The following is a 14764-nucleotide window of genomic DNA, read 5'->3' on the forward strand; positions in this document are numbered from 1 at the left end:
AACACTATATTTAATATGATATTTGGCCTAGCTGTGGGGTTGGCTGCTGCATGCATACAGCCACGCTTAGATTGATAGGAACACATCATCATTATTGGACACTGTCACATAGCCTCTAGCTTAAATGTCTCTCTCTCTCTCTCTCTCTCTCTCTCTCTCTCTCTCTCTCTCTCTCTCTCTCTCTCTCTCTCTCTCTCTCTCTCTCTGTCTCTCTGTCTATCCCTTCTTCCAGTCTTTTCTTTCTTTCTTTCTTTCTTCATTTCTCCCTCTCTCTCTCTCCCTCTAATAGCCCTTCATTTCCTCTGTCCATTGCCCCTGCAGGCCACGTGTAATACTCTGAGTGACCCGACTGGCTGGGAATACAGCAAATTTGTCACACACACACACACACACACACACACACACACACACACACACACACACACACACACACACACACACACACACACACACACAACCACACACACACACACACACACACACACACACACACACACATCCACGACAATAGAAAATAAGGTGGTCAGCTGCATAGCTCTTCTCCTGACACTAAATGTCACCTGTCACCAAAGACTGGTGGAGGCAGAGGAAAGAGACAGAGAGAGGCTTCAGTAAACAATGCAATAACCAACACAACTGTCATGCAGCAAAACAACATGCACACTGCTGCTGCTGATACACAGTGTGAAAATAGAGCCAGCAATGGAAATACTCCGACCGCTCCAAAAGCATAGCAACAACAGACAATGTAAACCATACGCCATCTTAACGAGCATCATGACGTCAACTACTACTGATGGATAGTTCAAAGCAACTTGCAACAGAGGGAGATTGGAACAGATTAACACATTGTGGATCTTAAAGCCAGAGTTTTCCATGTCACAGTGCCTCTCTTTTTTTCTTAGATTACTTTTTGGCATTTTCAAGTGTTGTTAGACAGTACTGAGTTGAAATGGGGAGACAGAGAGAGAGAGGGGGATGACCTGCAGTAAAGGTCCACGGGTCAGACTTGAACCAACGACCACTGCAACTAAGGCCGGAGCTAATATGGTATGCGCTCTATCCACTACACCACTTGAGCGCCCCAAAGTGCCTCTCTTTTAAAGGTGTAGTCAGCAATACAAGAGAAAGCTTGTTGATATTTGAAAGGACCACTACAACTAATCCCCCTCTTCCTGCTCCTTCAGAGGCTCCACCCCTACACACACCTTGCCTTAGTAACAGCAGTTGTCACTAACTACCTGTCCAATAGCATTGTGTTTACTATGGAATGCTGCCCTTAGCTGATTGGTTGGACGCGTGTTGGCGGTTCCATATTCCTGTAGACAAATTATAAGCAACATGGTCATATATGCATTTAAACACACACACACACACACACACACACACACACACACACACACACACACATTCAGTATGCACCTGTGTTAATCGCACCTGATATTGATTTTATGTATTTGCTTTATCAGTTTCCGAATGCAGATGAACAGTATATTGTAATAGCCCCACTTTCTTTATTATATGAATGAACCTTCTCTTTTTTGTCACAATTTAATATGTGAAGCAAATTTCACATTGACCTTCCATCCAGCCTTATAGGTTTCCTTTTGATGAAAGTCCAGTAGCCTAAACATAGTAAGGCATTTAACAACACAATATTTCCCTTGTAACTTAACCCTCCTGTAATGTCCGTTTGTTAGGAACAGCTATGGTGTTCCCGGGTCAATTTGACCCGGTGCATGTTTAAATCTCCAAAAGATGTCCTAAACCAAAATAATTCCTAACAAGCAGTGTGCACATGTCATTACCAACTCCATTACTAACTATTCTATCAATATTTAGTTCAATGTGGTGTTCCTTACCTCTAACAGGTAATGGTTCAATAAGGATAATTCACTCGTTTTTCATTAAAAAAATACATGTTCAAACTTTTTTTGTAATGTTTCACCACTTTATTACTTTTGAAACACTAGAGAACATGTGAAAAGTCTCCAGAGACATTGTGGCTTGAAATATAGCCCTGCCTGTCTCTGCATCCCACAGACTGGCTGTCGATTCATCCTTTGACCCCAGCCAGGATGAGGAGCCCCAAATACGCATCTAAATGTGTTTTGTCCAGCTCCTTCCACTTTTCCCCAAAAACACACCTCCCTTCTAGATTAGTCATTTCCAGAATGATTTTCTGTATTGAATCTGGCATGACCAGCTCAAAAGCTGACTTCATGTCAGTCACACGAGTCAATGCCATCCTAGTGGGCCCTGGCACTGTCTTTAAGGTGAAACTCAAAAAATTAGAATATCGTGCAAAAGTTCATTTATTTCAGTAATTTGACTCAAAAGGTGAAACTAATATATTATATAGACTCATTACATGCAAAGTGAGATATTTCAAGCCTTTATTTGTTATAATGTTGATGATTATGGCTTACAGCTTATAAAAACCCCAAATTTAAAATCTCCGAAAATTTGAATCTTACATGAAATCAATAAAAAAAGGGATTTTTAATACAGAAATATCAGCCCTCTATAAAGTATAATCATGCATGTGTACTCAGTATTTCTTGTCTCAATTCCAATTCATTTTCCATGATATTCTAATTATATGAGTTTCACCTGTATGCTTTCTGCAGACAGGTTTGCCTGACGCATATTTGGGGATGAATTTCACAATTTTTTTACATGAATGTCTTGCTTGGAGGAATAGGAATAGCAATTCCCTCATCTGGTTCAAATTCAGAATTATTAGAATCAGAATTTAGCTCAAGATCGTCTTCGTCTTGAGACACATCCTGTCATCCTTTTGCTTCTGCTTCTCATTTTGTAAAGGTCTGCCTGACAGAGTGGAATGTTGGTAGGACTCCCATGCAGAGAAGATTTTATATGTTTTGCCCCTCCCCTGTTGAGTGTCCACTGAATGTGGCTGGAGTTTTCCCAAGGGAACATAAATGGTTCCCGTCAAAAGTCATAACACTTGCAACTGTGTGTGTGTGTTTGTGTGTGTGTGGGTGTGTGTGTGTGTGTGTGTGTACGTGCGTGGGCGTGTGTATGTGTGTGCGTGTGTGAGATTTGGGTGAAATATGTCTCACAGTTGTAAAGAAAGAAATAGTCTTACATGTCTGACACCCTTTTACCTCCAGTTTTACTGCCGGGTCAAATTGACCCGAACAGTATCTATGTGATATAAACATGCAGGGGGTGGTTGCAAATGTGTGAGATGAAATATTTTCATATTATATGTTGATTACCCTAATTAAGGCAAGCAGAAGAAGTTTCATACTGAAAAAATACTTTTAACTATTTTTCCTAGATCTTCAAACTTTGAAACGGGTCAATTTGACCCGGAACATAACAGGAGGGTTAAGACGGACCAAGATTAATTGGCTATGGAAAATTAAAAAGTGACAACTTTTAGGCACTAGGCCCTATTGCCGGAGCAAGATGATGGCGAGCTAAAGGAGAAGAACAAACTCAAATCCAATTCCCTCAAAAGGCAGGCCTCAAGTCTGGCTGCCTGGAGTGTGGTAGGATTTCCCCTACCCAAACAAACGCTGACCTCATTGAACATTCTGCACCCACAAACACATCTAACCTGCAGTGAATGATTTGTGTGGGATGCATCGTTTTACGTTTAGTTGGATCAATGTGTGAATAGAACTGGGAACTGTTGATTTAAATGTATGGAGTAAAAAGTGCCCATACTGAGTGTGAATATCTAAGATAATTGAATTGAAGGCCTATTTTCTATTTATGTTTATTTATATTTCCTTGATTGATTCAAGTGATTATTATTTGTTAATGTGAAATACAAAACCGGTTACCAACATTCTGTGTCGTGTCATTAATTCTCCACCAGCTCCAAGAGTCAAACCTACTTATTAGCCCTTTAGTACATCTTGGTTTTGATAACATATTATTTATAAACATATTTAATTTAAAGTACAATTGTGTATCCTAGTGTTACACTTGTGTGAAGTTTGCATGGAGGAACTGATCCAATATCATCACGCAAGTTTTTGATATCAGCGCTCACTTTAGGTTGTAACGTGTGATTACAATGCAGCGAGACACACACCTACACACCGGGGACATGGCTGCTCTATCGGCGCTGCCATCTTGTTTCATCAGTGTCATGAGCACACTTCTCTCATCTTGCCATCTGAAAACATATTACCCCTTTGCATGCTATCGCTAGATTTGATAGCAAAGAAATCTCGACTTCCCTGTTTTGATATCTATGAATAGTTGCACCGGGGATTGGACGTTGTGTTGGGGTTTTGTGTGTGTGTGTGTGTGTGTGTGTGTGTGTGTGTGTGTGTGTGTACACAGTGAGGGATGGAACAGTGTGTGTCATAAGTAACTGACCTGGGACTCCCCCATGTTTAATCTGAGAGCAAAACAGAACTCATCTGCAGACTGAATATTGAGTATGTGAACATTCCTGCACTATCTCTCTCTCTGTGTCTCTCTCTGTCTCTCTGTCGCTCTCTCTCTCACACACACACACACACACACACACACACACACACGCTGATGTGCCTATGCCAGTGTCGGGAGAATGAAAGTAATGTTTGCCTCTGGAAAAAGCCTTTACAAAATGAACAAGAGGCCGGGTCTTCTAATAAATTACCCCGTGGGATATGAGCTTTGTGTTTCCCAGCCAGTCCTCCACCTCTAAAACTACTTAATGCTCTCAGCTTCTGACTCATACATTGTTCCCACAGTTTAAAGCGCTCGCTGTTGCCTTAAGATATGCTGCTGCAGGTGTACATTCACTCAGTGTATTGGTGGCTCATTGCTGGTTCAAAAGCAGCCTCTATACAATTGACTTGAAGAAAAAAAAACCTTTGTGACACTTAGTCCTTTCATGAAGTATTTCTGAGGGGGTGATTTGAGGTAAAAAAAAAAGCCTTATTGACTTTTGTTGATTTGCTTTCATTGAGACCAATTGCAAATCATAATAGAAAGCGAATTTAGCCTGCATAACATAAAGGTGATGCGACTAAAGTACAACTATGTGTTGATGAGAGGCACAGCACATGATTAAACTGTAGCCAGACCAGGCTTATCATGCAAGCTTCACATTGTGTTTCTATCCCATAGATCAGTTTGGACTTTCTCCAATCTCCAGGTGAAGAAATGACCGGGCCAATGAGAGCCAATGTTCAGACCTGACCTATACGTCCCTGATAGTGGAAGGCAGCTTCTGATTGGTTCATGTAGTCATAAAAAGGCTCCTGAGAACAGCCATATCTCACAAACTTACTCATCAATCCATTCAACGTCAACGACTATAGAAGAACCAATCAGGGGGCAGCCTTTCACTGACGGACGGAAAGTGGGGAGGGTCCGGTCTGACTTCACGACTAAGTGAACCAATTCAGAAGCTGCATTCCACTAAATCTCCTCCCCACGGAGATTGGAGAAAGTCCAGAGTGATCTGAGGGAGAGAAACAAATGTGCTTGGTGGTTGAGTTTTGAAATAATGTCCTCCTGATAGCTAGCTTGAAAATTAAATTATTAAAAAATGAAATTGAAAAGGATGTTCAACAGAAGTCCTTCACTATTGTGTCCATGTGAAATGCGCAGACTGGAGAGTCCAACAGTTTACTAACATCAGCAATCTATTCATATAAGTCCCAAGGACTCCTCGTATAGTCAATCTTTCCGTGGTCCACTCAGCCTACTGTGAGTCATTCTGAGGTACTGTGACATGCGTGGGAACCGCTGTCTCTGAATATCTGTCCTTCATCTGCTTACAGTTGAATAACAGACAAGTGTGTGTGTGTGTGTGTGTGTGTGTGTGTGTGTGTGTGTGTGTGTGTGTGTGTGTGTGTGTGTGTGTGTGTGTGTGTGTGTGTGTGTGTGTGTGTTGTGTGTGTGAGTGTGTGCGCGTGTGTCGAAAGAAAGGAAGGAAGGAAGAAAGAAGGGATCTGATGGGGATGGATAAGGGTCTTGATGTAAAAAAAGAAAAACATGACATCATCTCCCCCTTCCCCTCTATCTGTCCATCTCTCGCTGTGATCATTAGGAAGTTTTAATTAAAGACTAAAGGATTATCCTAGTGGCCCACAGTCGTCCACCTTCTCTCATCATCATTCCCACTCCTCCACTCCCATTTCCCCCACCGCTGCTCTCGGGTTCTTCAGGTTATAGGTGTGTGTGTGTGTGTGTGTGTGTGTGTGTGTGTGTGCGTGCGTGCGTGCGTGCGTGCGTGCGTGCGTGTTAAAGAGCGGTGATCAAGCAGATGTCTTACTGTAAGTCTTCATCATGGAGAGGAGTTGCGTATGTTACTATCAATTTGTACCAGTGTGCAGACAACAGAAGTACCATTCTTGACAGCAGCTACAGTGCCTGTATTGGTTCATTCCTAAGGTGATTCATAAGGCCTGACTTTAATTTAGACCACAATCAGAGCCAGTGTTTTCAAATTGAAAATGAAAGCATGAATTTAGAGAATGCAGGGCCCTACTCATCACACTTTACTGTATATTGTATTGCCTTGCCAATGTGTCACATTTTGTGTGGGTGATGCAAATCTCTTATGGTACAGTGCTTAGCAGCTTAATAGCAGTGTTTGTGTAATTGTGTTGAAAGTCACAACTCCTAACTCAAACAGCACCACACACCTTAGAATATAACTGTAGATGTTATAGCGGTAGCAGTGACTGACTAGATTTGAATGCACATGGACGGATTTTTTTGTATCGGACAATATTCATGGTATATCACCCAAAAGTGAAATCTCTCACCCTGAATCCAAGAAGTTGCATCCAGAAGGGCAACGATCGTCATCCTCATAAGAAAAGAACACACACACAACACACACACACACTTTAATCCCTCACTGTCACATAAACTGGTCACTAAAAAAAGCTGTTTATTTTTGTCACAATCCCAAGGCCCCTCGAAGCACTCCATCCATTTTGAACTTCAGCCCACCATCAATTACATCATCCACAGTGTCAAAGGATGAGTGCAGCAGACACCTTTAAAGATGATAGGCTATATATACAGAATATATATATATATTTTTTTATGTTTGGGTCCCCGTTAAAAGAGGACAGACATAAAATAGAGAACAATGGGACAAAGAGAAGGGAGGAAGTGAGTCAGGCGGTGGTTGGTGTGGTATAAGGGTGCTGTGTTTTATCTTGCGTGCGTGCGTGCGTGCGTGCGTGCGTGCGTGCGTGCGTGCGTGCGTGCGTGCGTGCGTGCGCGCGTGTGTGTGTGTGTGTGTGTGTGTGTGTAAAGTATTTGTTTTATTTATTAAAATGTTACAAAAAGTCGACATCATCAACAAAATCCATGTACAACCAAGCGAGAGAATGTGTGTGTGTGTGTGTGTGTGTGTGTGTGTGTGTGTGTGTGTGTGTGTGTGTGTGACTTTGATGCTTCTGGGAGACGAGGCAGCGACGGACAAGTATTTTTTTTGTCTGTGTGTGCTTCAGTATTCACGCATGAGTTCCATGTTTCCACACATAGCTGCGCCACCCTCTCTCTCTTACACACACACGGACACACACACACACACACACACACACACACACACACACACACACACACACACACACACACACGTCCATGGCCAAGAGGTGTTTGTTTTCTCTTTTAAATGGGCGACGCGCCATATGTGTGGTCATTAGTCTAAAGAGCGTCCTTCAGCCACAGCAGAGGACAACGTGTCAATGAGTAGATTAACTAGCCCATGGCTTCCCCCCTCCCCTCTCTCCCCCCCCCCCCCCCCCCAACGCTTTTACTAAAAAGACCTTGAATTATAGAAAACTTTCACTTTGTTTCGCTCCCATCAATTTTAAGGGAAAAAAAAAACATCACAACGCAAATCACAAAATGTCGTGACGGATGCGTGGCTTAAGGGTAAAAAATGCCTGAGCATTTGTTTGGGACATGCGACAGAGAGAGAGAGAGAGAGAGAGAGAGAGAGAGAGAGAGAGAGAGAGAGAGAGAGAGAGAGAGAGAGAGAGAGAGAGAGAGAGAGAGAAAATAAAGAATTGGACGTATACAGTGTACTTGGGGTGACTTGTTTTTTGCCTAGGAAGAAAGAGAAATAATTGGAAATGGAGTTGGCGGAACACAGGATCAATTTGTATGTTTACCTTAACTGGTGTTGTGTGGTTCAGCACAGACCAAGGCACCGCTCTTTGCTCCACTTAAGGTTTTTAACCCCTATTAGACTGAGGCCCCGGCTGACACCGTGTCCTATACTGTAGCTACAGTAAATTGCCAATTTGGAACCTTATGTCTGCCACAGTGTACTCCCTGGGTCCATTATAGGGGGAGTCATTGGTTCGGTGCCTCATCTGTGTCACACACAGACAAATACGCCGGCTGGCACACACACACACACATAGACACACACAGGAAAAGAGCACATAATCATACTTGCATCATATTGCCAGAACCCATAAAGACACAAACAGCAGAGGCACACATATCATTCAAAGACAGGTGTGTGCATTTTTCCCTATACAGGAAGGGAGACACCTGAACATATTGGAATGGAATGGCAAAGTGTATTGTTGTATGTTGTAGTTTTGTTGTATGATGTTGTAATGTTGTATGTATGTCATTTACAAATGCAGTATAGTGTATACTTGTTTATTTGATTTTTGTGGACCAATTTTTTTAATTTAATTCATTTTTATCCTTTACTTTACTTCTTTTTTGTAATAATATAAGAACATTTTTAAAAATGTCAAGTAGGGCCAGGAGTATAAAAGCCGTATACTTCTGCCTGCTCCATCTCAAAATTATCATTTTTTTTTGTTTCTTTGACATCATCTCATTGCTTTATCTATGTTATAAAAAATTATTCAGATTTCGTCACCTGCACAGGCATCCAGCATGTTGTTGATTTACAGAGACATGTGCTGGTTACCTTGGTCAATACAACATACATGTGAAATGATTTGACTGTTGAAAGCAGGTGATTAAAATAAAGGGCAATCATACATACGCACATAAATACATCACCCACCTCATAAGCTCAAGCGCTTTATTTATTTGAGGAGGTTGATTTACGATAGCAATGTACTATTTATCTTGTTATAACAGCGGTAAGTGTTTCAGGATAACCTGATAACTTAGTCTGTATATAATCATAGCATGAGACTCCTGTATGACGTGCAGACAAGAGATGAACTGAGAAATATGTCTATTGTACATGATTTGATTAACGCTTAGTTGGAGACATGTAGAGATGCTGCTCTCATGATATTGTGACATTTTGATTGTGATCAACGTGTGTACACTGATCACAAATTTAAAATGCAAGGGGCTGTACAGAAGGAAGAATGTGTCCAAGCATTGTTAGACCTAATGTGAGGAATTACCTTTATTTTATAATTCATAATAATTCATTCAAAATTCACTTTTTTATGTTTTTTTCAACATTAATATTGGTCCCCGGTTTTTAAAGAGACTCCAAAAGTTTGAGAAAAAAACAACCCTCTCTGTATTTTTCCACGTCCTCCGCCTCTCTCAGACTTCTCCCCCCTTCCACACTGGACCTAGTTTGTGTGTGTGTGTATTAACTTGAGGTGCCCATGCAGTCTGGGCATATTTGTATGAATGACACAATTATGAAAATACCATTATCAACATCATCAGCAAGAGCAGGATCTAAATCGCTGCTCATAACCTCTCACACAGAGACAACACACAGCTTCTAACTCACATGTACAAAATTCACAGTTAAAAACAACATGTTTGTGTGAGCACCCATGTGCACACATATGAACCCAATAACTGAAAATACACAGTTGTATTCCGACACGACAGACACACACACACACACACACACACACACACACACACACACACACACACACACACACACACACACACACACACACACACACGGAGCATATCCAGCAGGCCTTACCTGGGCCCTGCTAGCCCAGGGCCTGTCACAGTGTATGGACCGAGCCATTTATCATGTAATCTGGTGTGGAGAATGGACGGGGCACTATCAGCAATCTGCTATTGATCTGCGCCTGGGGCCCCAGCTATTGTTCATCTGTAGCCCTCGACTGGCACCCAGCATTAATGAAAGAAACTAAACAATGCATAGCAATCAGACAACCCCCCCCCAAAAAAAAAAAATCACAGCATCTTCCCTCCCTCTCTCTTAAGAGAAAAGAGGACAGGAGCTGGTGGTTGAAGAAGGGAAACAGAAGAAAAGGAAAAGTTTTTTTTCTCAGTTTAGGAGATAACTTTTGTTATTATGTTTCTGTTTGAGAAGGTGGGAGCAGGGGGAGAAAAACACATTCATCATGTCAAGAGATGGCTCATATCATCCCTGACCCTGAGCACCACACAACACAGTTGATATTGAAGGCGCCTATTGAATAATGCTCAACGCCATCCTCTGCCTGGGAAATAGAGACGTATGGTTAATCGCTACGAGTGAGGGCTCCCAACATTACGGCGCCCCGGAGTTTTGAACGTTTTTGCTCTGAATATTGGCAAAATGCTCAGGATGTTGGGATGTTTAATATCTCGGTGAGACATTGGTGGATTGATGTCCTCCATTAGCTTTTGAATGCAGACTGGGCAGGGGTCAAGGAATGCATTATATTGAGCATGCATGGGGTTTTCCTCTACCAGACAGCTGGCTGGAGTATCATTTGTTTGAAAACGGTATAGTACTCCAGTTCAGCATATAAACAGTAAGTTGCAGACAGGCAGCAAAAACAATCATATACAGTATGTACTAAATGTAATTAAAATTTATACATGTTTTTGATTCAAAAATAAAAGATACTGGGAGTATTCACCCTGAAAAGTTAAGGTAAAATCAGTCTCAAAATGAACAGCATCAGGAACAATACAATACAATAAGACTAGAATAGCCAGTGCTTAAATGCTACTAAACAAAATGCAGTCAGCGCTCTGCCTCTGGACCAGCTAACAGTCAATTATCTCTGTTCAGCTTCTGACCCAGAGTCACAAGTAAACAGAAGAAAAGTCTCAGCAACACAGAGGGAGCACACACAGCACGTTATAGTCTCTGAGCATGTGGGCAGCCTGCAGTCTTTACTTCAACCAATTTATACATGTGTGGCCCTCACCTCATTGGTTTATCCCTCTGCATGGGTCCTAGTGTCCCAAGTTCTGTTTTGTTAAAACTAGTCACAATTATTGAGATTTGCAAAAAAACACAAAACATTCTGAGAACCAAATAGAAACAAAAATTCTGACAAAATCTTTCTTCACATTCCGATGGCGCGGAACACCTGTGTGTATGTCTATCTAATTCCTTCTAGACTGACGTATCCACCCACACACACACACACACACACACACACAGCATGTCAAGCAGATGTGTCCTTTCGAATCAATTTAAACATGTTCCGTCTGCAAGATATGAAAGTGGACCTGATCTGGACCAATCAGGGTCCAGTGTGTAGGAATCTGGGACATTTTCCAGAGCTCCTGTTTCCAGGCAGAACAGAAAGCCATTTATCCACGGTGGCTCCATTGTCATGTTGCAGTAGGAAGTATGCCAGCTACTCACACACAGGACCCACAGGACTTGGGAATTCATCTGTTGCTCCCGTCATGAATAGCAACACAGAGCCTTCTAAAAACTATACTGAAATGCACACCGAAATAGAATAATATACACTTACACCAGCACATCCTGATTTAACAATTGAGAATCACTCACCAATTTGCCTCCTGTGCAGATGGACGTATACTGTATAGGAAGAGGTATTCCATGACAATCTGGTTTCAAAAGTAGAATTGAGTGAGTGGGCTATAAGGACCCATGGTAACACCCACGTCACACACTCTTTGAATGTCCTAAAATGTTCCTCATACAGGTTTATACTAGATTTTTACTCATTAAGTCCCTTAGTGACATATACTCAACATCCTGGTTGTCATGTGACAGTCATGTGACTGTGACAGGAAGTGACTTCCCAAACATTGCAGTGTGACAGGTGCACACAATTGGAGATGTTTGCACATTTTAAAAGCTTGTTTTTTGCTACTAAAGGTGAGTTAAAACCCATTAGACAATTCTAATGCTTTAATAGGATGTCCTGTATTACATTACATTCAAACAGACACACCTAAGTGTTTTTGGAATGCTTTTAGTATTCAGCCACATTTAAAACAATCAAATCCTATCATATCATCATTAAAAATGACTGATGAAGTGGATTGGCTTAGCTTTTTGTTGAACTGTTATCAATAATTCCCCCCCAAACAATGAGTTGTTTTTATTTAAACATGACTTGTTGCTTATATAGTCATGGCAATGTTACATTATAGAGAAACATTTATACATATTCAGATGTAATGCCACATTTTCAGGGGGGTTTCAAGTGCCATATATTCCCTTCGATATTTGAAGGACTTGAGGGACAGAAAGGTGAAAGATGTTGCTTTCAGTGAACAACAAATGCTGTTTTGGAATGTCACTTTTTCCTGGCTTGCTCCTACAATAAATGCATTGTCATTCCAGAGCTTAGTCTATCTGGTTGGTTGTACACAATTATGTGGAATTTCTCTCGCTCTGTCTCTCTCTGTGTCTCTCTCTCTCTGTGTCTCTCTCTCTCTCTCTCTCTCTCTGTGTCTCTCTCTCTCTCTCTCTCTCTCTCTCTCTCTCTCTCTCTCTCTCTCTCTCTCTCTCTCTCTCTCTCTCTCTCTCTCTCTCTCTGTCATGAGGCAGTGTGATTGCCCATAGCATTACCATCTGCCAGCTTGAACGTGGTGAAACACTAAGCACTCTAGTGGGATGAATGAGTGATGGGAGCTTGAGTGCTGTGAGTGTGTGTGCTCCCATGGTATCCACACACACACCTATTCTCATGGTTAACCCTGATGTAAACGGCTCCATCTTATCATTGCTGCTATGACAGTCTCTCGGCAGACAGATGGAAATAGGAACCAAACTTGCAGACAGAAATAGAGACAGGCAGTCAGACAGAAGGTTAGCTTGAACAACACTTAAATATTTCAAAATGCATTTGGACTGATTTTAAAAGATTGGGAAGGGTCTGCACTGATCTTAAAAGTTACGGCCAATCTGCATTTTGTAGTCTGTATGGGTCCAGCATCCAAGCTTCATCCCTCCTAAATAATTCTTAAACAAGTAAATTATTCAAACTTGACTAGAGGAAGCCATGTGTTTGTGATGGGCAACACAACGTGATAGAGATGTCATGTTTGGGTTTATTTTATCGTAGTGTTCCCAGAAAACAAAGTACCAATGTATTTGTGTCAGGATCATGTTTGTGCGGCACATTTATGATGATTAAAATTAAGATTGTGATCAACTACTTTTGCAAGTGAAACACTCAATTCTAACTATGTTACATTTGAATGGATTAAACAGAGGAAAAAAACACAACGTACAAAGTCATTGTATTAATGTGACTCCAGATGGCTATGATATGGAACATTATACAAATGTACTTATTACACACAGAAAGACAGTTGGATCTTCAACCCGTCACGTGTGAAGTCATTTAAAAAAAGTTGGAGAGACTGTGGAGGACCAAAACGGAAGATTTTATATTTTATACAAACAAATAATAACTTAGGTTGCCATCTTAACAGTTTTTTTAATAGGACATACTGTATATCCACGTGTCATCCCCAACATGTTTTACTTTATTTTGTGTTTATTTATCATGTGTCACAGCCACAGCCGACAGCATGAATTCAAAACAACAAGGGGCCAAGGATTGTGCCCTGGGGAACACCACAGGTCAGAGCGGGATGAAGAGGAGGTTTAACCAGGCACCAAAAAAAAAAGTCAGTTTGATAAATACAGTTTAAACTACTCTAAAGCAGTGTCTGTGATGCTGTAGGGGAGAGTGGCCTAAGTTGTGCCACTTTTTACTCTAAGTGATTTTAAAGTGAGGCCTTGACAGTTATGTCTCCAACTCAAATATGTACATATCAGGATGTTGTGCATCCCTGGCAATAAAAACTTTGGATCTGGAATAAACTGTTTAAGAAATATAGCTTTCGGAAAAAAAGTTGTCTTGTGGCACAACTTGCCCCCGGTGTGGTGTAAGTTGTGGCACCAGAGAGAATACCATGGGGTAAATTGTGCCATTGATATATATCTCATAAACTGTAATGCAAGACAAATCCATAAGACAATTCTTATTTAAGGTTTATTTAAAGTAAATAAAGTAAATATTTTACAAAGATTGAAGGTCAATTTTCTTAAACAAGGCCTAGCAGATCTAGGTGGTTTGCCTGCAAAGCTATTGCATCTGAACTCTTGTCAGTGGTGTCGTTAAGTGGAATGGAGATGTCAGTCTCTTCTGAGCTACTGTACAATCACTTTCTTTTTAGTGACCAGCGTATACAGCCATGCTACTGTCACAACTCTCAGAAATGTACTTTGCACTAGTTGCTCCATGCTTGTGACTGCCACCTGACAAATGTGATTCCCCCTCCATTTCTGCCTTTAAATCAAGGCTCAAAACCCATCTGTACACACTGGTTTTTCCTCCTCTTACCTCTGCACTACTATCTTTGTTTATATTTGTGGATGGGCTTTATGTCTTTTATTTTTGTTATTGTTATTTTACCTTCATTGTTTACCTACTGAATGCACTATGTACAGCACTTTGGACAGTGCAAACTGTCATAAATGTGCTTTTATAAATTCATTTTACTTACTTACTTACTTATAACTCACCTAGGCCCTTTGGCACAAATCACCCCAACCCCAGAATTTTGGATAATAAGCATGATGCAGCAGTTTAGGGCTGAC

This window comes from Ammodytes marinus (assembly GCF_949987685.1).
Source record: "Ammodytes marinus genome assembly, chromosome: 1".
Classification (NCBI taxonomy): domain Eukaryota; kingdom Metazoa; phylum Chordata; class Actinopteri; order Uranoscopiformes; family Ammodytidae; genus Ammodytes; species Ammodytes marinus.